Source organism: Protopterus annectens, chromosome 7.part0 (assembly GCF_019279795.1).
Source record: "Protopterus annectens isolate FY-2018-M chromosome 7.part0, PAN1.0, whole genome shotgun sequence".
NCBI lineage: Eukaryota > Metazoa > Chordata > Ceratodontiformes > Protopteridae > Protopterus > Protopterus annectens.
In genome coordinates this window covers 599,861,214-599,888,686 of record NC_056739.1, presented here as the reverse complement: position 1 = coordinate 599,888,686, position 27,473 = coordinate 599,861,214, and the positions used below count along the sequence as shown (strand labels likewise).

General features: G+C 44.3%; 1 protein-coding gene across 3 annotated transcripts in view; it reads left to right on the top strand.

Moving 5' to 3' along the window:
- The window catches only part of CSK (C-terminal Src kinase), a 2,395,116-nt gene that overhangs the window by 596,978 nt on the left and 1,770,665 nt on the right, over positions 1-27,473 (top strand). For all 3 annotated transcript variants that reach the window (XM_044077191.1, XM_044077192.1, XM_044077193.1), the window contains one exon: positions 8,082-8,131. The gene's annotated coding sequence lies outside the window, so the exon portion shown is untranslated. The remainder of the gene's footprint in view (positions 1-8,081; positions 8,132-27,473) is intronic.

Genomic DNA, 27,473 nt, shown 5'->3' with positions numbered 1-27,473 from the left:
ATCTCAAAAGTGCATGTTACTTAGTCTGTCTTCACTACTACAGTTAATTACTGGAGTTAAGTTGGTATCAGTTACTAAAATTAAGGTGGTATCATAATAGCTACTATCTCTACATCCTAGAATACTCGTGTTGTGCCGCGCGGTGCCCGAAGCAGAAGCAGTTCACAAGTGCCGGTCGTCCGACTCCTGAAATTTTTGTATTCGAGTTTCAAAACAGAAGTCTTCAAACTAAAGCTAAGTACCCCGTTGGGGAAACTTTTTCTTGCTCCTTACCGATGTCAGTAAAAGTTAATAATTGCATTACTTGTGGGAAGCAAATACCTCATAAGGATTTTCATTTCTACTGTATTCCTTGCCTAGGCCCTGATCACAACATGCCTTGCTGATGGTTTTGTGCTAAATTTAACCAACGCACTATTAAGTGTCGGTATATTTTTGCTTCTAAATTTTTTGGTTCAAGATTTAACTACCCTGAAATCACGTCGGTTAGCAATCCGACTACCGGAGTTCACAAAAAATGCAAGGAAAAAGACAGAGACAGACCATCGAGGTCCAAAACCGACAACGAAACTTCTCCTAAGCCAGTCGCCGGTACTCAGTGAGGCGCTTTCGCAGCCCCTGATACCCGCTACTTTTGAGTCGCAGGCCTCTACTGAGACCTATTCGGAGTCCGGTATGCCACAAGATTCGCAAAGTATTGAACCCACGGATGTCTCTCACTTGGATGGGTCCAGACCCGCTGAGCAGGCACCGGCTTCTGAGGGTGTTTTCAGGGCTCAACATTTTTTACATTAAACCAACGCCAGCTACAAAAACAAGGTCAAAAACAATTCCTATGTCTAAAATACCAACACATGAGCCACATGCTCAGGCCCCTATGCCTAAAAAAACAGATGATCAAAATGGCTGAGGATTTAATTACCTTGATCAGGGGTTCCCAACCCCCCACGCTGAGAGGCCTAGGCAAGGCACTGATTATGAATCTTCAGATCAGGTTTCCATTTCTTCTGATTCCTCTTCTGATCAGGAATTTTCTGTTGCACTCTGAGGATTCTGATGCAGAGGAATCTATCCCATCTGCATCTCCTCCTGAGGATTATTCTTTTGGAGAGACTTTGTATACTTTAAGGGAACATTTTCACTGAGAGAGTCAGGACTTCTCTGAATCAAAAAAGAGGCTTAGGGATTTCCTTCTTCTTCCTCAGCATAGGCCTTTGGCAATACCTCCTGTATTAGACATTGTTGATGATGTGTTCTCGGAATCAAGCATGGCTCCTGATTCCCTGCCTCCGGCACCTAGTAAGCCAGACAGATATTACAGGATTCCCGACTCCCACAAATTTCTTTTAAAAAAATCCTGCTGCTGATCCTGAGACTATTTCTCAGGGTCCCAAGGGTGTAAAGGCTTCTACAGCCAAAAATCCTACCCCTTCAGATAGAGATTCCAGGGCTCTGGATAGATGGGGTAAGAAGGTTTATACGCCTGCAACCTTGGCAATCAGGGCTTTAAACTGCCAGTTTCATATGCTTAAATATCAAAAGCATGTTATGGGCTTACTGAAACAGAAAATTATGTTGATTTCTGATTGTGTGGAAAATAGAGTTACAGGTTGATTGCTTTCAGCAGAACAGGTTGGAAAGCATACTTTGCAATGTGGTTTTGATCCCTTGGAGGCCTCTTGTAGGGCCGCCGTAACTGGATCTGTGATTAAAAGGCATGCCTGGCTCAAGGAGCAAAATCCGCCTGATCATGTTAAAGCTAAATTGTAGGATAACCCTTTGCAGTATGATACTCTGTTTGGTAATAAGGCAGAAGAGCTTTTAAAGAAAATGGAAGACAAAGCAAAATCTATGCAAACTGTAAAAGATTTATTGCAAGTGCAGCCACCCAGGTTCAGTAGGCACTGGACTACTAAAAACTGGTCCTTTCCTGTGTCCAGTAGAGCCTCTCAGGGCAAACCCAGCCGTTCAAAAGGCTCCAGATATCAATCACTGGGTTCTTACAGGTCAAAGCGGTGGGGTGCCTCCACCTCCAAATCTGGAGCAAACAAAGCACAACCCTACAGTAAGCAGTCTCAATGACTTTCCTCTACCATCTCCAAGCACTTATCTTTTGGCAGCCCCCTTGGGGGGGGAAACTAGCACTTCATGCTCAAAATTGGCAGTTAATTACCCAGGACAAGTGGGTATTAAACATAGTATCCCAGGGGTACAGATTTCATTTCCATACTTTGCCAATTCCAAACCGATGGCCGGATCTGCCACAAAACCAGTGGGCAGAGGCCCAGATACGAGTCATGTCCCTCATGGATATGGGGGCTATTAAACGGGTACCAGAAAAGGAAAAAGGACAAGGATTTTATTCAAGACTTTTTCTGGTACCCAGAAAAGACCATTCATGGCATCCAATACTGGACTTACCGATTCTGAACACATTCCTGGACATTCCAAAATTCAAAATGCTGATTTTACAACAGCTACTGCCTATGCTAGGCAAGAATGCTTGGTTAGTAACTCTAGACTTAAAAGAGGCATACCTGCATATCCCAATAAGGGAATCATGCAGAAGGTACCTCCACTTCAAAGCAGGTTTTTTGCATTACCAATTCTTTGCACTGCCCTTTGGCTTATCTACTGCGCCCAGGGTCTTTACAAAGTGCTTGGCACCAGTAATTGCATTCTGCAGACAAAGAAACATTCAAATGTATCCTTATCTAGATGGTTGTCTCATTCAAGCAGAGGGCAAGGACACTCTTCTTCAACATCTAGCATTTGTAAAAAGGCTTGTAGCATGCCTAGGGTACACCATAAATGAAAAGAAATCACAACCGGTACCCTCTCAAATAATTACATTCCTGGGTGCAAGCTTGAACTGCCCAGATGGTTGCTTCACGTCAGACAAACAAAGGCAATTGACAACATACTTCAAACAAATGGCAACAAAAACCCAGTTATCTGCAAGACAAATTCTGCAGGCTTTGGGGTTCATGGCATCCTGCATTCTACTAATTCCATATGCGAAAGTGCATATGAGGAAACTTCAGTGGTACCTAAAACGTTTATGGAGTAAACATTGTCACAGACTGGAAACAATAATTCCTCTCATTCCCTGCCTACAACAGGAGTTTCTTTGGTGGGCAGAGACATGTCACCAAAACAAGGGACTGTCATTCACTCTACCCCCTGCCACACAAACCCTAACTACAGACGCATCAGACTATGCTTGGGGTCCCACCTGGCAGGGAGATGCATTCGGGGCAAATGGACCCCAAACCAAATGCATCTGCATATCAACCAGAAAGAAATGCTAGCTGTTCAGAATGCTTTGACAGCCTTCAAGGACTTACTTCATTCAGGACAACTACTGATAAAGATGGACAACACCACATGTGGCACATAAGCAGGGGGGTACACATTCCTACCCCCTTTGCAGACTAGCCATGGCCTTGTGGAAGACAGCCTTGACTTACCAAATACATCTTCAAGATCAATTCCTGCCAGGAAAGCAAAAGTCTCTGGCATACGACCTATGCAGAAATCTTATGGACCCGCATGAATGGAAACTGAATCCACAAATCTTCAGCATGTTAACACAGAAATGGGGGAGCCCAGACCTAGATCTATTTGCCTCTCCCCAAAAGTATCAGTTTGTCAAATTCTGCACAAGAACTCATCACAAAAAAGCATGGAAAGTGGATGCTGTATCCTTCAGCTGGAAAAGTCTATGCCTTTCCCCCTCTGCCTCTACTCTCCAAGGTCTTACTAAAAGTCAGACAGGAAAAAACAAAAATGATCCTAATTGCTCCAGACTGGCCTCGCCAGCACTGGTACCCACTTCTAAGGAATATGTCACACCTTCCTCCGTGGTACTTGCCTCAAACACCTCATCTACTGTCTCAGCAGAACTATCAAATTCTGCACACTCGGCTCCAAACTCTGAATTTTGCAGCATGGCTAATCAACTAATTATTCAAACCACATCTGTCAGTAAACCTGCGATGGATGTCATTTTGGAAGCCAGAAGGCCTAGTACTAGAAAATCTTATGCTGATAAATGGAAGAGATTTTGTGCTTGGAACCAAGCACAAGGAACAGACACAGCAAAGTCCAATATTCCTCTGGTTTTACAATACTTAACTGAGATGCTTGACAAGGGCCTATTTTTTTCTTCAATAAAAATCCATGCCTCTGCCATCTCGGCTCATTACAATACAGAGCCTCCCCTCTTTTCTCATCCACTGCTTAAACAGTATCTCAGAGGGGCCAAAAATTTAAGGCCTCCCAGGAGAACACCAATTCCTGCATGGGACCTCAATTTTGTGCTGGAAAAACTCACCATGCCTCCTTTTGAACCAGCAGCTACTGTGGATATAAAATTTCTATCTTGGAAGACCGCTTTTCTTTTGGCAGTCACTTCAGCAAGAAGGATTTCAGAACTACAGGTCCTCATGGCAGTGGCGCCTTTCATTATATTTTACCCGGACAGGGTGGCCCTCAGGACCAATCCTTCTTTTATGCCTAAGGTGGTATCCAGTGTGGCTCTTAACCAGACCATTCACCTGCAAACATTTTTCCCAAATCTTCAGAACAAGGGGAAGCGGATGCTGCATTCATTGGATGTACACAGACAACTAAGATTCTACTTAAACAGGACAAAATCTCTAAGAAAGTCTGAGCAACTACTGGTAGCATTTGCTGCAGGATCAGAGGGGAAGGCTATATCAAAGCAGACTATTTCTAAATGGATAAGCCACTGCATTCGTTTCTGCTATTTGTACCATGGTAAACCTGTGCCCAAGGGGATCAGATCCCATTCCACCAGGGCTGCCTCTACTTCAGCAGCTTTTCTCAGAGGGGTCCCAACCAAAGACATTCTAGAAGCTGCTACTTGGAGCTCAGTTCATGCGTTCACAAAGCATTATCATTTACCTCTCTACTCTAAATCCAGGGCAGGCTTTGCCACTGCAATCCTGCAGGGCCTTATAGCTGCTCCTAATGCTGTTTAGTTCCATCCTCCCATCCATAGCTTTGGGATTCTACCCAAATGTAATGACTTCAACAGTGAAACAGAAAGAACATAATACAGTTGTGTACACTTACCATAAATGTAGATGTTCGAGTGTATTCACTGTTGCAGTCCGGATTACCCACCCGCCAGCCCCCTTTCTATACCTTTTCTTTCCTTCACTGTACTCTAAAGCCTTTGTGGTGTATTTGCTTTTAGTTGAAGGTAAATTTTATGTTTCTAAGGTGCATTTATATATTTGCAGTTTATTTATATATATTTTTGCTCCCCATTTTGGGGGGCACCTGATATCTGGGGCAAGAAAAACTGATTAAAATGGCATTGGCTTCATGTTTTATACCCCCGACGTCATGGAAGAGGAGACAGCAACCGACGCAGGACCCAAGACTTTGTTATTCAGGCCGACTGAGGGTAGCCTGCCAGCAGATTACCCAGATGTAATGACTGCAACAGTGAATACACTCGAACATCTACATTTATGGTAAGTGTACACAGCTGTACTTTCTGTCAGTAAGCCAGTTAGCTACTCATCTGGTAACATATAGGTTGATGCCTAGCTGGGAGAGTTGATCTATTATGCCTGAGTGGGGAATAGCCTTTGGCCAGGTCAAGGTAGACGGTGTGCACTGTCTTGCCCTCATCCATGGCTTTGGTTGCTGTTTTGAAGAAGGCGACCAAGTTTAACAGGCATGATCTCCCTTTGACAAAACCAAACTGTGCAGTATCAAGCATTTGGAGGTTGTCTGTGTCCTTGTTTATAAGGTCCATGATAATGCATTCCATGGCCTTGCAGATCAGGCTAGTTAGGCTGAGGGACCTATCATTGTCTGGGTCGGTGGACGCTCCACCTTTGTGCAGAGGGATGACAATGACTGTAATCCATTCTGCTTAGTCCAAGCTGGTGCACAGGCTTTGATTGAATAGAGTGCCTAGTGGTGCTGATTGCCTGAGTTCATGTAGGAAACAGCCAGAGATGATGATGGGTCCCATGGAGGCTGTATTTTTTGCCTTTGAGAGGGCATTAATGACTGCTCCCTGGTGATGAGGAGAGGGGAGGCAGGTGCTGGGGAAGTCCTGGTTTACTGATTGGGAGGGGCAGGGGGGGGGTGAAGTTTTCACTGAACTTGTCTGCCAGCAGGTTGGCTATATCTATCGTATTTGTGTATGTGGTATACTTGACCACCAGTTCAGAGCAGATTTGCGAGTTACCTTAGAGATTGTGGACGTATGTGAAGAAGGCTTTGTGATTGTCCTTAGTGGATGTGGCCAATTTGGACTTGAAGTTAGCCGTAGAGTATTTCACCAGTGACTGTATTTGCTTGCTTAGACAAAGGAGAGATTGCTTCCAACTTGGCACCTGCTCCTTCTTGGTCCTGGACAGTCATTTTTTTCCTTTTATTATAGTCTGTTTATTGCCGCTGTCCACCAGACAGGTTTACTGTTCCTTGAGGAAGATGATGTGATCCTGTCAGGTATTGCTGAGTCCTTGCAGCTGTATAGGTGCTCATATAGTTTTTTGGTGTAGGCTTGGACTAATGTGCTTGATTCAAGTCAGCTGTGGAAAACTTTTTTTGTTCTGTCTTGGTGGTGGTGGGTGGGGGGGTGGGGGGTCAGGGGAGATGGTGACTTCAAAAGTGATTGCTTTATGGTCGGATCTTACCAAGGAAGATGACACTGTAGGGGTTCTACACTGGTTACTCATATTGGTTAGTACCGGGTCCAGGATATTTTCACCTCTTGTGGGGGGTGTCGACCAACTAATCCAATGCATTGGTTTTGGTGAAGTCAAGCAATCTTTAGACGTTCGTGTTTGAGCTAGAATAGGTCTTCCATTCTGTGGTTGGGTAGTTAAAGGATCTACCCAGCATGACTAACTTGGGACTCTGTCCTGGAGACAGAGCAAGATGGAATGGTTCTTTTACTTACAAAAGTTGTACATTTACCATAACAATAGTTGTGTTAGGACCAGGTTTATCTTGCTCTACAAACCCACCCTCCTTCCCATGCTACAGTTAGTCAGGAAGTCTTTTTTGTTGTTTTTTTCCATATCATTAGAGCTGCCTTAGTGCCCTATGCACAGAATTATGGATAGAGTGAGGAATCTTAAAGCCTAATGAAGTTTTTGGATACTGAATGTTACTCTTCCTCCTAGAGATAGAGGAAGATGAGCCTAGTCTTATATATATCTGGGAATGTGTGCCTTGCTAGCAAAGCTTTGTACATCTCAACAGCATGAGTGTGCATAGGAGGGTGTAGCTCTGACACTAGTGCATATGTTAGTGAAAAGGGCTGTACCTCTATCTGCAAAAAACACTCACACCTACTGTGAATAGTAGTCCCTCCACTCCACTGATACCTTACAGATCTAAACTAATGGAATAGACAAATGGATCCTAGCGATTGGGAGGAAGCCTGATATTTAGGCAGGTATTAGTAAAAAATATAATGCAAAATAAATAAAACATTGTTTTGTCTGATGACATTAATGTCTCACTTTCTGGGAGCTCCAGTTGTCACTGTGGGATCTTGTCACCAGAATTTTAATAAAGAAATTGATTACTAAATGAAAGGTCAAGATGATTCACAGAGGAGAAGAGAAAATTACTAAAAATATTGTTGCCGTTTTCTTAAGAACTTTTGTCATGTGGAAATATTGACTTGGTTTGCTAGGGTTATAGATGACTGTAATGATGGAAGTGTGAATTTTCCATGTGTGTTTCTGGGGCTTGTCAAAAATGTTGCTGGTAAGGTTGCATATTGATAAGCTGTAGAGTAAATGAGTACACGGTGCTATCAACTGTAGGAGAGAGATGTCTGGATTGTGAGCAAATGTAAAATGCTTAGATGTATTCTGTGTATGTGTATTCAAGTTTTAAACAAGGAGATTTGTTCTTTAAGAAGCACGACAAGAAAAAGTTTAGCTGGTAAGTCTGAGTCTTAGGTTAATGTTGCACTTGCAAAGGCAGCTCTCCCTTTTTTGGTAACATGAGTTGTTGAGACACACTATTATATATCTTGTTATACTGCAAGTCAAAATATTTTTTTGTTGTTGCAGGTGCTGGTGTGGGTTTCCTGAGTTCATTTGGCTTGGTGAAAAGCAACGAGGTAGGTTACTTTTTTAAACTTCCCTTTCCCCCAACTTTCTGCAGTCCCAAAAGGCAGTATATTTATAGATCAGTGCTACGTGGGCATTGCCCCCTTGATGGGGGAGGGGTGAAAGGGGCACATCCCTTATACAATACAGAAATTATACTATTTGGGGGCATGGCATTTTTTGATTCTTGATTTGTCATTATGGATTCATCATTAGTCACTGCTGTAGTAGCTTTAGCTGTATGAGTCATACCCTACCAAGGATCTATTGGCTGTCCAGCCTTCCAAAAGCTTTCATGCCATACCCCCCCCCCCCCACACACACACACACACACACACACATATATACACATGTTGTGTCTTGAGTTCTTGTGTGGAGAAAGCAGCTGTCTCAGGTTGAAAATATTTCAGTACTTACTTGCTATCCAAAAGAGCACTCCACTTGGGCTTTAGAGGATCGACTGTCAGTGCCCGTCTTCCTTTATTGGGCAGAAAAGCCCACTTTGGGGAATCCCTTCCACATATTTTCTTTTTTGATAAATAATTGTGTAAGAGTATGGGTAATTTAATTGTGTTAACTATTTTGTGGAAATGTGTACTATGGCAGGTTATTTTTACCAGGGAACAGTCTATTCTTAATTGGGATGGTAATTTGTTGAAAAAGTGTCCTGCTTTTGAACTGATTTTTTTTTTTTTTTTAATTCGGGCTTATGTGATTTTTGATGAAAGTAAGTGTGTTTGGTGCTTGTGTAGACTTCAGTGACAACTTGCCTACTTAATGACTCCTTCAACAGCTTCATTTTCTGTTGGAATATTGATGAACTTTCGACTTTCTCAGTCCCTTCTCCCTTTGGACAGAAGATGAAGAAACTACTAAAAAACCCTTGCCTACACAACAGGCTCAATCAGTGCCTCAGCTGCTGGTAGGTGACTGTAGTGGTCATTTGTTATTCCTCATACCACTTGTCTCTTTTCTGGATCCCTCTGGTGTAGTCCCTTCAGCCACAATGGGCCAGTGTTAGCCACATCCTCTGTGACTGTTCAAGTGTCCTTAGTGGGCATGGTAGTTTCAGCAGGGAGTTGATTCCTGTTAGCCAGGGGCAGAGACCTGTTTGCCGGGATGAGGTATCCTTGAGTTGGTCCCTTTCTAGGGATGTCCCTAATAAAAAGAAACAAACAGTAAAGCCTGTATTCCTCAAAGTGTTTTTCTGTTGATAAGGGAGAATTTATTACTTTGGCTAAAGGTTTATTGCTGGGTTTACAACTTTGTGTATGAATGGAATTTTGTGGAAGAAATGTGTTAGGTTCTTAGATTATTATTAGAGTAATAACTACAGGGGATCTTTATAACCTAGTTATGCTTCAAGAATCGAACATCATACCGTGTGTCTGTGAAGTAATTTCTTCAGTTTCTGAGGAGGATTCTTTGTCAGTTGAACATGAGGGAGATATAGGCATCTTCTGTATTTTCTTCCCAAATTCTGATTCAGAGGGAAGAGTTTTCTCAGAATGTTTCTTAGAGGAATTTACTTTTTCCCTGACTGTATGAAAAGTGTATATTTTTTCAGTGTGATCAAGTTGTTTCTGTATTTATGAAGGCATATTTTGACATGTTACAATTGGATATACCATTGCCAACTCATGTTTCTCCTTTGCTGTCAGTAGCTTTGAAGGATCTTTTTCATTTTGCCAGCAGTATGCCTGATAGTCAACCTTCAGCCCTAAAAATGGCATACTGACTCTATATGTTCCTCAGTGTTACAAATGTGTTTTCTCACCCTAGGTCAGATCCAACAGCTCTTTCTATTTCTAGTCCAGTTGCTAATAAAAAGTTGGTGAATGATGATCCTTTTCTTTTATTCAAAGCTGGCAAAGCTTTTGACAGGTTTTGGGAGATAATTTAATCTTCCACAACTTTAGCCTTCAGAATTCTGGATTGTGAGGCTTATTTGTTGAACTACATGTTGGATTGTTTTGATATCGTGAAGAACATTTCTGTCACTGTTTTATCTTCAGAATGTAGGTCCTTTTTTGCTCTTCTCTTGCACAGGTAACTAAGCATTCCTTTAAGTGTGTATATGGGCTTCCTATTGAAATGCCAAGTGCCAGCAAACCAGGGGGAAAAAGACTGAAAGTCCAGGAGAAAAGCGAAGATCGCTGTTCTTACACACACACACACACACACACACACACACACACACACACACACACACACACACACACACACACACACACACTCTCTCTCTCTCTCTCTCTGAGATTGCTACACCTCGGAGAAAATGGAATGTCCCAAGAAATGGGCATCTGGGATTTAATGTATGTAAATCCATTCTTTCAGCCACTAAGTCTCTCTGTTTTGGGACTCAGTCTATCAGGTCCAGACACTTCAGATTGTTTCCATGTGTATGATTTTGATGTCTCTGTGTCCAGGCTGCTAATGTGATGAGCCTTTTTTCTTAAGTTTTCTGAAAATGTTAAACTCAAAATATTGAATTTTTTTTTTTGGATGAGGTGCTTTTGTTTGGTTCTTCTGCTACCCAGATACTCAAGCAATTTGAGGAAAGAGGGAAGTTAATCCAGGGGCTCACAGAGAATTTTCAGCCTTACTTCTCAAAGTCTGTGTAACACTCTGATTCTTTTTCCTGAAAACAAAACAAACCACGTCTACAGTCTGGTGGCAAGCAGGAAGAAAACTTTCAGATAAAGGGGACATTCTACTACTTCAGAGTGACAATTGCAGCATACCCCACCCCCCTTCCTCCCTGACACTCCTTCAGTCTGTTCCATTGCCTAGTTCTCCACTTTCCACTTTAGCATCACATTGTGTCAGACAAGTGGGTTCTGGAAAAGCCTACCTTCGTTTTAGGGAATCCTCCTTCATTCTGCAAATCAGACCCCCCCTACCTTTGTTTTAGGGAATCCCCCTTCATTCTGCAAATCGGACTCCCCCGTTTCCTCCAGTCAAGGGTCATAGAGCGAGTACCCCCATGCCTGTGGGGAAAAGTTTTTTTTTTTTTCAATACTTTTTCTACTGAGAGTGAAGGAGCTTTCTTGGAGACTAGTGCTCGTCCTGTCCTTTCTCAATTTGCTTGTGAATTCTGATGAAGTTTTTTGACGAAAACATACTGATTGTATGTCAGCGTTAAATCTTACATTGTGGTTGCTGGTGCTGTGTTTTTGTGAATAAACATTGTGGTTTGCAGTGGAAACGGCTATCCAAGTGCTTTTTTAGGGATTTATTTTACTGTTTGGGTACTTTTCCTCTTTTGTACTGGTTCTGGCTGTTTGTGAAAGTATCAAAGTTCAAAATGCTAACTTTGGAAGGATTCTTACCTTTCAGTGTTGGAAACGTTCTTTGTGTTAGCTTCCCAAAAAACTTCTACTAAAAAAAAGTTTATAGAAGTAGATGGAAAAGATTTGCTTTTTGGGCAACCAAAGAGAACATCAATCCGTTTTCAGCTTTAGTCTCAGCCAGTCTCCTTTTCCTCATGTCTGTCTTGAAGGAAGGAGCCAGTTTTTTTACTATTAAACTTCATTTTGCTGCCATGTCAAACTTGCATTCCGCAAACCTTTTCTGTTCTCCCACTACATCGAAACTGTGTAAGGCTTTTATGAAGGGAAAATCTTTGCTCAAACCTCCAATAAAAGATCCTTCCTCTCCATGGAATCTTACCGTTCGTTGTACTACACTGCCTAACTTAGAAGCCCGTTGAACCAGATAGTGATTGTGAAATGAAACTCCTTTCTTTGAACTGTCGTTTTAGTAGACAAGTAGATGTTTTTAGACATCAGCAAAAAAATTCTGAAATCCAGGCTCTATCTTCTAATCCTTTTTACATTATTTTTCATAAAGACAGAGAGTAGTCCTTCATACTAATCCCTCCTTTACATCTAAGTTAGCCACAGAGACTTAACTTAAACCAGTCCATACAATTGCCAGTTTTCTTCTTAAACTTTTCAAACAAGGGGAATATATGCTACATCTTGATGTTCACAGACTACATTTTTATCTACACAGGACAAAACATTGTAGAAAGACTGATCAGCTGTTTGTGTCACCCAAACCAGTCTGTAAGGTTACTCTAGCTAAATGGATCACAGACTGCATTTCTCTAATCTGTTCCAGAAATAGGCTGCAATTGCCTCGTCCTCCTAAAGCCCACTCAACTAGGTCTATGGCCATGTCATCTGCCTTTTCCTCAAGAGTGTCAAATTGCCAGGTGCCGCAGCCACCTGGTCAAAAACCCGTACGTTTGTGATGTATTACAAATTGGACATTGTCTCCAGAAGCAGAGCTTCCTTTGGTTCAGCAGTACTCTGGCATATCCTTCCTTGAGGCCACTCAAGGGTTGCATAGCTGGGGACTGTGACCCAATGGTGAAGAATGAAAGGACAGCATCAGATTTATAAGTTATGTACTTGCCATAACTTGGTATCTGTATTATCAGATCTGATATTGTTAATCCTCATTCATTCCTTGCGCATAGGCATCAGTTCCAAGCTCGGAACCGAGCCGGCCATTTTCCAAGCTTGTGTCAGCTTCAAACTGTCGAGCTAAACTCTTACCCACAACCCCCCTCTCCCTGTTACCTCAGATTTCGTTTGCCGCATTGCCATTCGGCCATGTCAAGCTGCTTGTCAGTGAGTTGTTGTTTAATAGCTTTACAGATCACTTTTTTGTCAGAAAAGCTCATATTTTATTGTCTCTTACCCTATTGCATCTAGCGTTCATAATTTCTTCAGGTTTTTCTGTTTTTTCTTTACCACTTTTAACGCGAGGTATTCTCTCTTTACCATCATTGGTAGTCCTTTTCCCTTTTTCTCTCATACCTTTGGGTACTCTCTTGTACCATTGTTGGTACCTTTCTATTAGTTAATTTGTTGTCATGGCAGATACGAAAGGTAGTCCGGGGTTTAAGTGGTGTTCTGATTGTGGACACAAACTGTCTACTTCTGATGCACACTCTTTGTGTGTTTATTGTTTGGGAGCTTCCCATTTGTTTGTTGACCCACCCTGTACTATTTGTGAGAACTTTTCTAATAGAACCTTGTTGAAAAAGAAAAACAAGCTGATACTGAAGGGACTTCTAAAATCTCCCTTTTCAGAGGCTATTTCTGGGTCGGAGGCCTCAACCCCTCCTAGAGCCCATAAGAAAACCTTGGATGTTCCTACTAAGGCTAAATCTTTGCCTTCGTGCCCGGCTGGGGACTCCTGCCAACCAAAACCTAAAAAGGCTAAAGTTTCGGCTCTGGAGCTCTCCGTCAGCCCCAGTGCTTTCGGTGCCTAGACCTTCGGCACCGAGGCCTTCGGCTCCATTAGTGATTTTGTCTCCTTCTTCTCCTGCAGCCTTCTATGTATCAGCACCGAGGGGCTCCTCAGTTCAGACCATTACCACTGTATCAGCACCGACCATTCAGTCGGTGCAGACCTTGACCGCGAGATCTTCCTCGGAACCAATGCCTTTATTGTTGACTCCAGTTTTGTCAGTTCCAGCTTCGGCACCGACAACCACTTCGGCATCGATCCTTGTGTCGGTGCAGACAGTGACCTCGGCACCGATGACTTCTTCGGTGCAGACAACAGTAGTCCATTCTTTCTCGGCACCATTGTCCTCAGTGCATTCAGATGAGATGGGCACGGAGTCTGCCTCTTCTGTAGACAGGCCTGTTTCTCCCTCAGTCTCCATGAGGTCCACTAGAAGCCTTTCCGAACATGATGTGTTGCATCTTGTGGACCAGGTACTCTTGGCCAGAGGTTTCCCACCCCTCAGGAACTATACTTCCTTGGGAAGTGATCACCCATCTCCAAAGACCCGTTCTTATTCTCCTCCTTCATTGCCTTTGAAGTCTATGGATATAGCACAGTCTTCCCCTTCTGCGGTTCCCTTTATGGATCTTACTAAGGAACCGCAGTTGCCTTCGTGGCAGGAAAGTTTTGCTACGACCCAGGATGTCCGCTGTGACACGCATTAGCTTGCTGCTCCACAGCCATCCAGGGACTCCGGGTCGGCAGGCTGAGCCACTTAAGGGAGGGGTGACCCCTGTCCTAGACATACACTCCTCTTCGGGTGGACTAGCTTTCCAATTGATGGAGAAGGCTTTTGCTGCTGCTGGCAATACCGGACTGTCTATACCTCCACCCTCCTCTGGTACACTGGTTTCACAAGTCGCATCTAGCAGACACCGGGTGCAAGGGCCACAGGAAATATTCCTTCAGGAATCCCCTTTTCCACTGTCTTCTCCAGCTTTTCCTACTGAAGTGGTCCACCAGAAAAGTTTGTGTAAGAGGAAGCACATGGACTCCACAGAGGAGTGCCTCACCGAAGACACAGATTTTGATGAGGGGGAAGGATCCCCTCGGTCACCCTCTGAGGTATCCTTTGCAGATATCGTCGAAATCCTGAAACAGAGAGGTGACTGGCAGTCCTCTAATCCGAACTCTGAGAAATCTGTGTTCCTGCAGGCTTTTCGCGCCCAGCCCCCTACCTCCTGGGTTACTCCACCTGCCGATGAACTTATCCGGCTCATCGTGCAGCGTGCTTGGAAGGCTCCTGATACCGTCAAAACTATTCCCCGGAGGCCAGATAAGATCTTGTCCCCTCCTGCTTCGGATCCCCATTGGTCCAAAGGTCTTCCTGTGGATGCTTTGGTGGTGGCAGCCGCAACAAAAAAGGATCTGGCAGAAGAAGAAAGCCAGACTGTCCATCTGCCTAACAGAGTCCCAGGCCCTGGACATGATAGGGAAGCGCACATTGGCTTCAGCGATCTTTGCTGTCAGGTCCCTGAATTATATGACACATTTTACCAGGCTTCAAAGGGATCTGTTTTCTGCGCTCTCTGAAATCTTGGCTGGTGCCGTGTCTGATGAGGTCAGTGACAAAGTGGCCTCTCAGCTGGCCACCATTGAATCTATATCTAACTCCTCTATGTGACTAATATCTCACTCATCAGAAGATGCAGCTAGAACAGTGGGTTTCGTTGCGGTCTTGAGACTGGATGCGCTTGTGCAACTTCGCAGAACCCTTTAAGTCTTCTTTTCTTAATGCCCCCATTGAGGCCTCCTCGTTGTTTGGGCCCAAAGTTAAAAGCACACTGGCCAGATGTGAACAGGACGGTAAGACCCTTTCTGCCGTAGGTGTCCGTTATTCTTCCCCTCAACATGCTTTCTCCCGAAACCAAAAGAGTGGGAAAATATGGTTCAAGAAATCTCAGGGTCCTTTCCGTGACTCACAGGATGAGTTCTCCCCCTGAGGCAGAGGGGGAAACTCACAGGGAAGACTCTCCTTTTGGGGCAGAGGGGGTCCACATAACCAGGGTTCCAGGGATTCTTTCCCTGGTCAATCCTACCAGCGCTCCTGAAGAGCGGCCCAACTTCTTTCCTTTGAAGGTGGATGGGGGATGTTTCTCCTTGTACCCTTCTGCCTGGCTAACCATCACCACCGATTCCTGGCTACAAAGGATTATAACCAGAGGTTATCATATCCCCTTCGATCTTTGTCCCGTCCCTTCAAAAAATCTTCCCGACATTCCACCCAGTCGAAGGGAAGAAGCAGCACTAGAGATAGAAAAGCTGCAAGAAAGAGTCATCCAAATAGTCCCTCCAGACCAGATAGGATCCGGATTCTACTCGAGACTATTTTTGGTGCCAAAGAAAACCGGGGACTGGAGACCAATTTTGGATCTCAGTGTATTGAACAAGTTTGTGAGAGTACAAAAATTCCGGATGGTCACAATACAGTTATTAGATGTCCTTCAAGGATGCATCTGCAGTCCTTACAAATGGGTTGTCCTGTCGTCAGGCAGCCCTTCGGTCGGCCGGATTCCAAAGTCTGGGTCTGGCCTCGGCTGGTGTCGCACTTCACCCAACGTCATAGCTGCAGTTATTCGGGTATAAAGGCATCAGCCGACGCCATTTTCCTCAGTCTTTCTTGCCACGTGGCACCCGAAGCAGAAGCTGTTCGCAAGTGCCGGTCGGTCAGAACCAGAGATTACTACTACCGAATACTTCTAAAAAGCTAAGTACCCCGTTGGGGACTCTTTCTTGCCTCAGCCGATGTCAGAAAAAGTGAATAACTGTTTAACTTGTGGGAAACAAATACCTCATAAAGATTTCCACTCTTACTGCTTACCTTGTTTAGGCCCAGGCCACGACGTAGCAGCTTGTCTAGCCTGTGCTTCTTTTAACCGACGGACACTTAGACGTCGGTCGGAATTTGCTGAGGAGTTTTTTGGCTCCGATTTTGCTTACATTATGCCGTCGGATCCTCCGACTACGCAAATATCTAAAAAGCGCAAGGAAAAGGACAGACACTCTCGGTCTGTGGTTTCGGGCGAAACCGCGGTTAAGCCAACCGCGAGTGTCTCGGTTTCGGCTGAAACCGAGCTAGCGGTTCTTCCTTCAGCCGAAAACTTACCTCCTACCAAGGCCTCTTCCAACCTGGTGGAATCGGCTTCTGATATCCCTCCTGCTCTTGCAGTTTCTCGGGAATTATCTGACACTATCCCCTTGGATATCTCTACCCCTGCACGTGGAGCTGCTAGGCCACCTGCATCCATGTCCATTAAGGCCTTTGCCAGGGCCAAAGCAGCTAAAACTACTAAATCTGTGCCTGCTAAGACCCCCTCTCACAGGCCTAGCTCTAGTTCACAAATGCTTAGTCTAGCAGAGGATCTCATTTCTTTAATCCAGGGATCCCAACCTCAACCAGACAGGGCCTCTCACCCACCTCCAGAGAAGAGGCCTAGAGCAGAGCCCCCTGTGACAGTTTCTACAGATGATTCCTCTGATGATTCAGATAATACAAACCCTCCAGGGGCTTCCTTCTCCCCTTATGAAGACTCTGATGCGGAAGAGTCCATTCCTTCTGCCCTCCGCCTGAGGAATTTTCCTTCGGGGAAACCTTGCATGCTATGAGGGAACAATTTCAGTGGCAGGGCCAGGATTTTTCAGACTCTAGAAAAAGGCTTAGAACTTTTCTGCATTTACCACAACATAGACCTTTAGCCATACCTCCAGTTCTCTCTGTTGTAGATGATGCATTTAATGATGCTTGTACTGCTCCTGATTCACTACCTCCGGCCCCTGCTAAGCCCGATAAGTACTACAGGGTCCCGGACACGCATTACCATTTGTATAAGGCTCCTTTTGCAGATCCAGAGACTATCTCCCAGGGTCCTAAGGCTGTAGCAGCTACCTCTGCCAAAAAACCCCTCCCCTCTGAAAGGGAATCCAGGTCCTTAGAGAGATAGGGTAAAAAAGTTTACACTTCTGCTACTCTTTCAGCTAGGGCCTTGAACTGTCAATTCCACATGATCCAGTATCAAGAATTTATGCTAGACCAGTTAACCAAAAAGCTGTCCTCAGATGAACCATTAGACAAAAAATCTGTTCAGGAAATGGTACATAACATTCAGCAAGTCAGTAACCATTCCTTAAAATGCGGCTATGATGCACTGGAGGCTTCCTTTAGATCAGCCATGACTGGCACAGTTATCAGAAGGCATGCATGGTTAAAAGAGCAGGCCTTACCAGACCATGTTAAATCAAAACTACTCGATGCTCCCATGGACAAGATCAACTTGTTTGGCTCTCCTGCACAACAGGTGCTGAAGAAGATGGAAGAGAAGGCAAAATCTGTCCAAACAGTGAAAGATTTCTTGCAGGTCCAACCACCAAGGTTTAGCAGGAATTGGCCCTCCAAGAATTGGTCCTTTCCAGACTCCTCCAGAGCTCAGAGAGGCAGGAATAGGCGTTCAAGAGGCAGAAGTCAATCCAGGGGTGCCTACAGGGGACGCCAGTGGCAGGGTAACAACCAGCGAGGTGCAGCCACAGACACAGCCACCACCACTACTACAGGACAATCATAGTGACTTGGCTCTAGCACCGCCTACCAGGGAACAACTAGAAGCACCCTTGGGCGGGAAGCTAGCTTTATTTTCAGTAAATTGGCATTACATCACAAGAGACAAGTGGATTTTGCAGACAATAGACCAAGGTTACAGGTTTCACTTCCATACTCTACCAGGGAAGAGAGGAATGCCAAACCTACCTCCAAATCAAAAGGCAGAAGCTCTAAAACAACTCAATTATTAAGGATGAGAGCTGTGGAAAAGGTACCATCTATGGAGCAAGGACAGGGATTTTACTCCAGACTCTTCCTGGTACCAAGAAAAGAAAGCAAATGGAGACCTATTCTCGACCTGTCCGCTTTAAACACCTTCCTCATTGTTCCAAAATTCAAAATGCTGACCCTACAGCAGCTTCTTCCCATGCTGGGCAAGGAGTCTTGGCTGGTAACTCTAGATCTCAAGGAGGCATACCTGCACGTCCCCATACGACCAAATTGCAGAAGATACCTCAGATTTCTTGCAGGATCAGAACATTATCAATTCTCAGCATTGCCCTTTGGCTTATCTACTGCGCCCAGAGTGTTCACGAAATGCCTGGCATCAGTAATTGCTCATTGCAGGCTTCAGGGAATCCAAATCTACCCTTACCTGGACGACTGCCTGATACAAGCGGACAACAAAAACAAGCTAGCAGAAGACTTGCAAAGGGTCATTTACCTGCTACAAGCCCTGGGATACACAGTCAATATAAAAAAGTCAAGGCTGATACCATCCCAAAGGATAACTTTTTTGGGTGCAGAGCTGGACACATCGAGACAAATGGCATTCCTAACAGTAGAAAAACAGGAGCAACTCCCTCTCTACTTCTTGGCATTAACAAAGCAGAACCATCTAACAGCAAGAAAAGTCCTGCAAGCCTTGGGTTTCATGGCATCCTGCATAATATTGGTTCCACATGCCAGACTGCATATGAGAAAGTTACAGTGATACCTAAGGAATTTATGGTCTCAGCACAAGCACAGCCTAGAAACCCAAATTCTAATAATTCCATGCCTGAAGCAAGAATTCCAATGGTGGGCTCAGGCCTGTCAATCAAACAAAGGATTGCCCTTCCGCAACGCTCAACCAAGCCAAACCATCACAACGGACGCCTCAGACCTCGGTTGGGGGGCACACATGCTGGACAAATGCATACAAGGTTTATGGACTCAAGACCAGCTGCACCTACACATAAATCAAAAGGAAATGCTGGCAGTAAAACTGGCAATTCAGACTTTCAGACCATTTCTTCGACAAGGTCAACTGTTGATAAGGACAGACAATACCACAGTTATGTGGTACATCAACAAACAGGGAGGCACACATTCGTACCCTCTATGCCGGATGGCAATGGACCTCTGGAATGTGGCCCTGAGTTATAACATTCAGTTACAAGCAATTTTTGTACCAGGAAAAGAAAACATTCTAGCAGACATACTAAGCAGAACTACCACGGATGCCCACGAATGGATGCTGCATCCGGACATCTTCAAAACCATTACAAGAAAATGGGGACTCCCACAAATAGACTTATTTGCAAATCACCAACTAAAGAAATTCTGCACAAGGACGTACCACCCACTTGCTTGGAAGGTGGACTCCCTATCTTTCAGTTGGAAAAACCTGATAGCATATGCATTCCCACCACTTCCTTTGATGCACAAGGTGCTATTGAAGATCAAAGAGGACCGTCCAAGGATCATTCTGATAGCTCCAGACTGGCCAAGACAACATTGGTACCCATTACTGAGTAGCATGTCTCGGGAACAAATATGGCCCCTACCCCTTGTTCCCTTGCTGTTAACACAGAACAACTACAACACCCTGCATCCAAGCCTGAAAACACTGCAACTGACTGCCTGGAACATTGCATAAGAACAAATAACCCAAATTTATCCCAAAGGGTTAAAGACATTATCTTGGAGGCTCGCAGACCCTCAACAAGAAAAAATTATTCAGCAAAATGGAAAAGATATTTCATGTGGAGTACTGCAAAAGGAGAAAATGTGGCACTGTTAAACATAGCCAACATCCTGGAATACTTGGCAGAGCTCTTCCACAAAGGCCTGTCCTATTCTTCCATTAAGATTCATGCTTCAGCTATTTCAGCAGAATACGACTTGGATCCTCCAGTCTTCTCACATCCTCTGCTCAGGCAGTTTCTGAGAGGAATTAAAAATGTAAAACCACCTAGGAAACCACCATTGCCAGCATGGGACTTGAACTTTGTGCTAGAAAAATTGACACTCCCTCCTTTCGAACCAGCAGCAACAGCAGAATTACAATACTTATCATGGAAAACTGCTTTCCTGCTGGCAATCACTTCAGCAAGAAGGGTATCTGAGCTACAGGCATTAATGGCAGTACAGCCCTTCCTGATCTTCCATCAAGATAGTGTGTCCATGAGAACAAATCCTACTTTTATGCCTAAAGTGATCTCCAGAGTATCTTTGAATCAGGTTATCCACCTACCTACATTCTTCCCCAACCCACAGAACAGGGGAGAAAGACTGTTGCATACCTTGGATGTACATAGACAATTACGCTACTACCTGGACAGGACCAAGGGCAATAGAAAAACCGACCAGCTACTGATAGCATATGCAACAGGAATGGAAGGAAAAGCAATTTCAAAGCAGACAATCTCTAAGTGGATAGGAAATTGCATTAGATTTTGTTACTCCTACCATGGGAAGAAAACTCCAGAAAACATCAGGCCGCACTCTACAAGGGCTACAGCCACTACCACAGCTTTTCTACGAGGAGTGGCTACCAAAGACATTTTAGAGGCTGCTACTTGGAGCTCCGTGCATACATTTGCCAAGCATTATAATTTACCTTTATACTCTAGATCCCGAGCAGGTTTTGCCACTGCTGTTTTGCAAGGGATCTTAACTACACCATAATTTCATTTCTCTTCCTCCCCCAGTTTGGCTATGGTATTCTACCCATTTGTAAGGACTGCAGATGCATCCTTGAAGGACATAGTACAGTTTTGTACCTACCATAAATGTAGATGTCCGATAGGAATGCATCTGCAGTCAGGATTACCCACCCTCCTTCCCCTCTGTGGTACTCCTAGGGTAATTGCCCATCTTGTAGCTAGCTGGGGGAATCTATTATGGTGTATTTGTTTGTATATATGTACATACATGCTTTTTTTTGTTTGCTCTCTACTATTTGGAATCATTGGCATTTATCCAAATTTAGCCTTCCTAGAGGGCACCTTGCATCTGGGGCAAGAAACACTGAGGAAAATGGCGTCGGCTGATGCCTTTATACCCGAATAACTGCAGCTATGACGTCGGGTGAAGTGCGACACCAGCCGAGGCCAGACCCAGACTTTGGAATCCAGCCGACCGAAGGGCTGCCTGACGACAGGACAACCCATTTGTAAGGACTGCAGATGCATTCCTATCGGACATCTACATTTATGGTAGGTACAAAACTGTACTTTCTGCAAGCTCTGACAATGTCACCTTTCGAACCAGCCTCTTCTTGCGACCTCAAGTATTTGTCATGGAAAACCTTGATTGTGGTCGCTATTACTTCTGCCAGAGGTATTTCTGAACTTCAAGCTTTATGTATCACGAGTCCATACTTGATTTTTCATAGAGATAGAGTGTCTCTGAGAACTAGTCCGTCATTTCTACCTAAAGTGATCTCTGAAATGTCCATTAATTAAGCCATTGAATTGCCAGATGTTCATCGTGTTACACTGCTGCAGTCTTTACACTTGGGGTTATCCTGCCGTCAGGTGGTCCCGCAGTCGGCCAGAGTTCCAAAGTCTTGGTCCAGCTTCGGTTGCTGTCGCTTCTTCCCTGACGTTAGTGCGCCAGGGGGTATATAAGATGCATCCGACGCTATTTTCTTCAGTCTTTATTGCTGCGCGGTGCCCGAAGCAGAAGCAGTTCGCAAGTGCCGGTTGGCCGACTCCTGAGATTTACGAAGTAGAATTTCAGATCCGAAGTCTTCAATAAAGCTAGGTACCCCGTTAGAGAAACTTTTTTCTTGCCTCAGACCGATGTCAGAAAAAGTTAATAATTGTATTTCTTGTGGTAAGCAAATACCTCATAAGGACTTCCACTCTTACTGTATTCCATGCCTAGGCCCTGATCACGACGTCACTAGTTGTCAGTTTTGTGCTAGATTTAACAAACGCACTATAAAACGACATTTTGATTTTGCTTTGCACTACTTTGGCCGAAGGTTCAATTATGCTATGCCATCGGATCAACCGACCGCAATTCTGAAAAAACGCAAAGACAAGGATAAAGACAGGCATCCGAGGTCCAAAACCGACGACGAAACCTCTTCTAGGCAAGTCGCCGGTTCTCAGTGAGGCGCTTTTGCAGCCCCTGACACCCGCTACCTCAGAGCCACAGGCCGCCTCCGACTCCGACGAGGAGGCAACTAGGCCTCTGGAAACTCAAGGTATTGGGCCTGCGGAAACTAATCCCTCAGATGGTTCCGGAGCCACTGAGCAGGCATCGGCTTCTGAGGGTGTTTTCAGACCTTCACAACTTACCATTAAAGCAACAGCCAAGACAAAAACACCATTAAAGACAAAGAAGCAAGTACAGCATTCTCCAGGACAGTCCTCCATGTCTAAGAAACAGATACTTAAAATGGCCGGAGACCTCATTACTCTAATCAGGGGTTTCCATCCCCCTCCTGAGAAAAGGCCTAGGCAGGATACAGACTATGATTCCTCTGATCAGGTTTCCATTTCCTCTGATTCCTCTTCAGACCAGGGATACTCTCTACCCCCCTATGAGGACTCCGATGCTGAAGAATCTATCCCTTCAGCCTCTCCTCCTGAGGATTATTCTTTTGGGGTTACTTTACATACCATGAGGGAGCATTTCCGTTGGGAAAGTCAGGATTATTCAGAATCCAAGAAAAGGCTCAGGGATTTCCTTTTATTGCCTCAGCACAGGCCCCTGGCTATTCCGCCTGTGCTAGATTTTGTGGATGATGTGTTCTCTGAATCCAGCTTATCTCCTGATTCTTTGCCCCCTGCACCAGCCAAGCCAGATAGGTATTATAGAGTCCCTGACTCTCACATGTTTCTTTATAAAAACCTTTCTGCTGATCCAGAAACTATTTCCCAGGGTCCAAAAGGGGTTAAGGCTTCCATTGCAAAAAATCCCGTACCCTCTGACAGACATTCTAGAGCACTGGATAATTGGGGGAAGAAAGTTTACACTTCTGCAACTTTAGCAGTAAGGGCTTTACATTGCCAGTTTCACATGCTTAAGTACCAACAATATTTAATGGCTCAGTTAAAACAGAAAATGCTTGCAAGCTCAGAAGCTCCTGACTGTAAAGAAATGCAGGATTTATTGCATGCAGTTGAACAGGTGGTAAAACATACTCTGCAATGTGGTTTTGATTCTTTAGAGGCCTCTTGTAGAGCCGCAGTTACAGGTTCTGTGATTTGAAGACATGGTTGGTTAAAAGAACAGAGTTTACCTGATCATGTTAAGGCAAAATTATTGGATGCTCCTTTACAGCATGATACCTTGTTTGGTGTTAAGGCAGAAGAGGTGTTAAAGAAAATTGAGGATAAAGCTAAATCTATGCAAACAGTCAAAGATTTTTTACAGGTACTGCCACCTCGATTTAGCAGAAATTGGCCAACAAAGAATTGGTCCTTTCCATTGTCAAACAGGCCACAGAGAGGCAGGCAGATCTCAACCCCAAGGCTCTAACAGACAACAACAGTGGGACACCTCAACCCCAAAAGGAGGTGAGGACAAGTCTCAACCTTACAGGAAACGGTCCCAATGACTTCCCCCTTCGTACGCCAAGCACTTCCTTTTGGCAGCCCCCCTAAGGGGGAAAACTAGCACTTTTTTCTCAAAACTGGCAATCACCCAAGACAAATGGGTTCTGAATATTGTGTCTCAAGGTTACAGGTTCCACTTTCACACTTTACCAAGGCTAAAAGGAATGCCAGACCTGCCACAAAATCAATGGGCAGAGGCACAAAAACAAATTTCAGCCCTCGTGGACATGAGAGCTATTCAAAAAGTACCACAACAGGAACAAGAGCAAGGATTTTACTCTAGACTCTTCCTGGTCCCCAGAAAGGACAAGGCCTGGAGACCCATACTAGACCTTTCAACTCTAAATACTTACCTGGATATTCCAAAATTCAAAATGTTGACACTACAGCAGCTTCTTCCCATGCTGGGCAAGAAGGCTTGGCTTGTTACTCTGGACCTCAAAGAGGCATACCTGCATGTCCCTGAAGCTAAAATTTCAGAAGATACCTCAGATTCAAAGCTGGTACAATGCACTACCAATTCTCTGCACTGCCCTTTGGCTTATTTACTGTGCCCAGGGTCTTTACAAAGTGCCTAGCACCAGTAATTGCATTTTGCAGACAAAAAGGAATTCAAATATATCCATACCTGGATGACTGCCTCATTCAAGCAGAGACAAAGGACATTCTTCTAAAGCATCTGGCATTTGTAAAAAGGTTGCTAATTTCTCTAGGGTGCACAGTAAACGAAAAGAAGTCAAAACTAGTGCCCTCACAACAGATTATATTCCTGGGTGCCAGCTTAAATACAACGGCCCAGATGGCTTATCTCACGCCAGACAAACAAGTTCGACTAACTCAATATTTTCGGTTACTGGCAAAAAAAAAGTCCCATCTCCCTGCAAGAAAAATTCTGCAGGCCCTGGGATTCATGGCATCCTGCATACTACTAATACCATATGCCAGACTGCATATGAGGAAATTACAATGGTACCTAAAAAGTGTTTGGACTCAACACTCTCACAGTTTAGAAGCAGTAATGCCAATGATTCCCTGCCTACAACAGGAGTTTCGATGGTGGGCACAGGCATGTCACCTAAACAAGGGTCAGCCTTTTACTCTACCCACAGCTAGGCAGACTCTAACAACAGATGCTTCGGATTACACCTGGGGAGCACACATGGCAGGAAAATGCATTCAGGGCAAGTGGACCACAGACCAAATGCATCTTCACATCAGTCAAAAAGAGATGTTGGCTGTTCAAAATGCCCTGATAGCTTACCACAGTAATGTATGTGGTACATAAACAAGCAAGGAGGCACTCATTCTTATCCCCTATGCAGGCAAGCCATGACCTTGTGGAACCCAGCTCTAACGTATCAAGTTCATCTGCAAGCACAATTCCTGCCAGGAAAGAAAAATACTCTGGCAGACGATATAAGCAGAAATATCATGGACCCTTACGAATGGAAATTGAATCCACAAATCTCCAGCATGGTAACGCAACAATGGGGATGCCCAGACATAGATCTTTTTGCCTCCCCACTGAATTGCCAACTACAAAAATTCTGCACAAGGACTTATCACACACAAGCATGGAAAGTGGATGCTCTCTCGTTCAGCTGGAAAAAACCTAAAAGTTTATGCTTTCCCACCACCGCCTCTCCTTTCAAAGGTACTCCTAAAAGCCAGACAAGAAAAACCACAGATGATCCTGATTGCTCCAGACTGGCCACGCCAGCACTGGTACCCAATCTTAAAGAACTTAACTCAAGACCCATTATGGATTTTTCCTCAAATTCCACACCTTCTGACTCAACAAAACAATCATATCCTGCACGGTCAGCTCAAAACCCAAAACCTGGCTGCGTGGCAGATTCATTAGTCAAACAGGCAACACCTCTCTCTAAAGCTGTTATGGATGTCATTTTGGAGGCTAGGAGGCCTAGCACCAGGAAAGCTTACTCAGAAAAATGGAGGAGATTCTGCGACTGGAACCAGGCTCAAAGCCTTGACCCTCTTGTCCCAAACATTCCTCAGAATTTGCAATACCTAACTGAGATGCTGGATAAAGTCCTATCCTTCTCATCAATTAAGATCCACGCCTCTGCCATTTCTGCACATTACAACACGGATCCTCCTTTATTCTCTCATCCTTTGCTAAAGCAGTACCTCAGAGGGGCTAAAAACATAAGACCGCCCCGGAGAGCACCAACACCAACTTGGGACCTCAATTTCGTTTTGGAAAAACTGACCCTGCCACCTTTTGAGTCAGCCAATACAGCCGATCTAAAATATTTATCATGGAAAACAGCTCTTCTCCTGGCAGTAACTTCAGCACGAAGAGTCTCAGAGCTACAGGCATTAATGGCAGTGGAACCTTTTATAATTTTTCATCAGGACAGGGTTTCTTTAAGGACCAACCCTACCTTTATGCCAAAGGTGGTATATAGCGTGGCTCTTAACCAAACCATCCATTTGCCAACTTTTTATCCAAACCCCCAGAATAAAGGGGAGAAACTTCTGCACTCTTTGGACATACACAGGCAGCTATGCTTCTACTTGGACAAAACAAAAGCTTTCAGGAAAACTGGGCAACTGTTTGTAGCATATGCTGCAGGATCACAGGGCAAGGCTATCTCAAAGCAGACTATCTCCAAATGGATAGGACACTGTATTCGTTACTGCTACACACAGCCTGGAAAATCAGTCCCTAATAACATTAGGCCACATTCCACCAGGGCAACAGCCACTTCAACAGCCTTTCTCAGAGGAGTACCTACCAAGGAAATTTTGGAGGCTGCAACTTGGAGTTCAGTGCACACCTTTACCAAGCATTACCACTTGCCTCTTTACTCTAAATCCAGAGCAGGATTTGCCACTGCAGTTCTGCAGGGCCTCATAGCCAATCCTAACTCTTTATAGACCAGCCACCCAACCTTAGCTTTGGGATTCTACCCAAGTGTAATGACTGCAGCAGTGTAACACGATGAACATAGTACAGTTTTGTACCTACCATAAATGTAGATGTTTGAGTGTTCACACTGCTGTAGTCCAGGTTATCCTCCCTCCATCCCCTCTGTCTTAGCTGGACTTATCTATACCTTTCTATCCTATACAACCTTCGTGGTGTATTTGCTTGTAATTGAAGGTATTGTTTTTATTTTATATATATATATATATATATATATATATATATATTTTATTACCAATATGTATTGCCTACCTACTTGGGGGCACCTGACATCTGGGGCAAGTAAAACTGAAGAAAATGGTGTCGGATGCATCTTATATACCCCTGGCGCACTGACGTCAGGGAAGAAGCGACAGTAACTGACACGGGGCCAAGACTTTGGAACTCTGGCTGACTGCGGGACTGCCTGACGGCAGGATAACTCAGAGTATTCACACTGCTGTAGTCATTACACTAGAACATCTACATTTATGGTAGGTACAAAACTGTACTTTTTCTTTCCCAATCATTCAAACAGAGGAGAGTATTGCCTACATACCCTAGATATACACAGGCAAATCTGTTTTTACTTAAACAGGACTAAACCCTTTCGTAAGTCTGACCAGTTATTTTTGGCCTTTTCTGGACCTAGATTAGGATCTGCTGTTGCTAAGGTCACATAAGCTAGATGGTTGAAGGACTGTGTGACCTTTATTTATACACAACGTAATATCTTGTTGCCT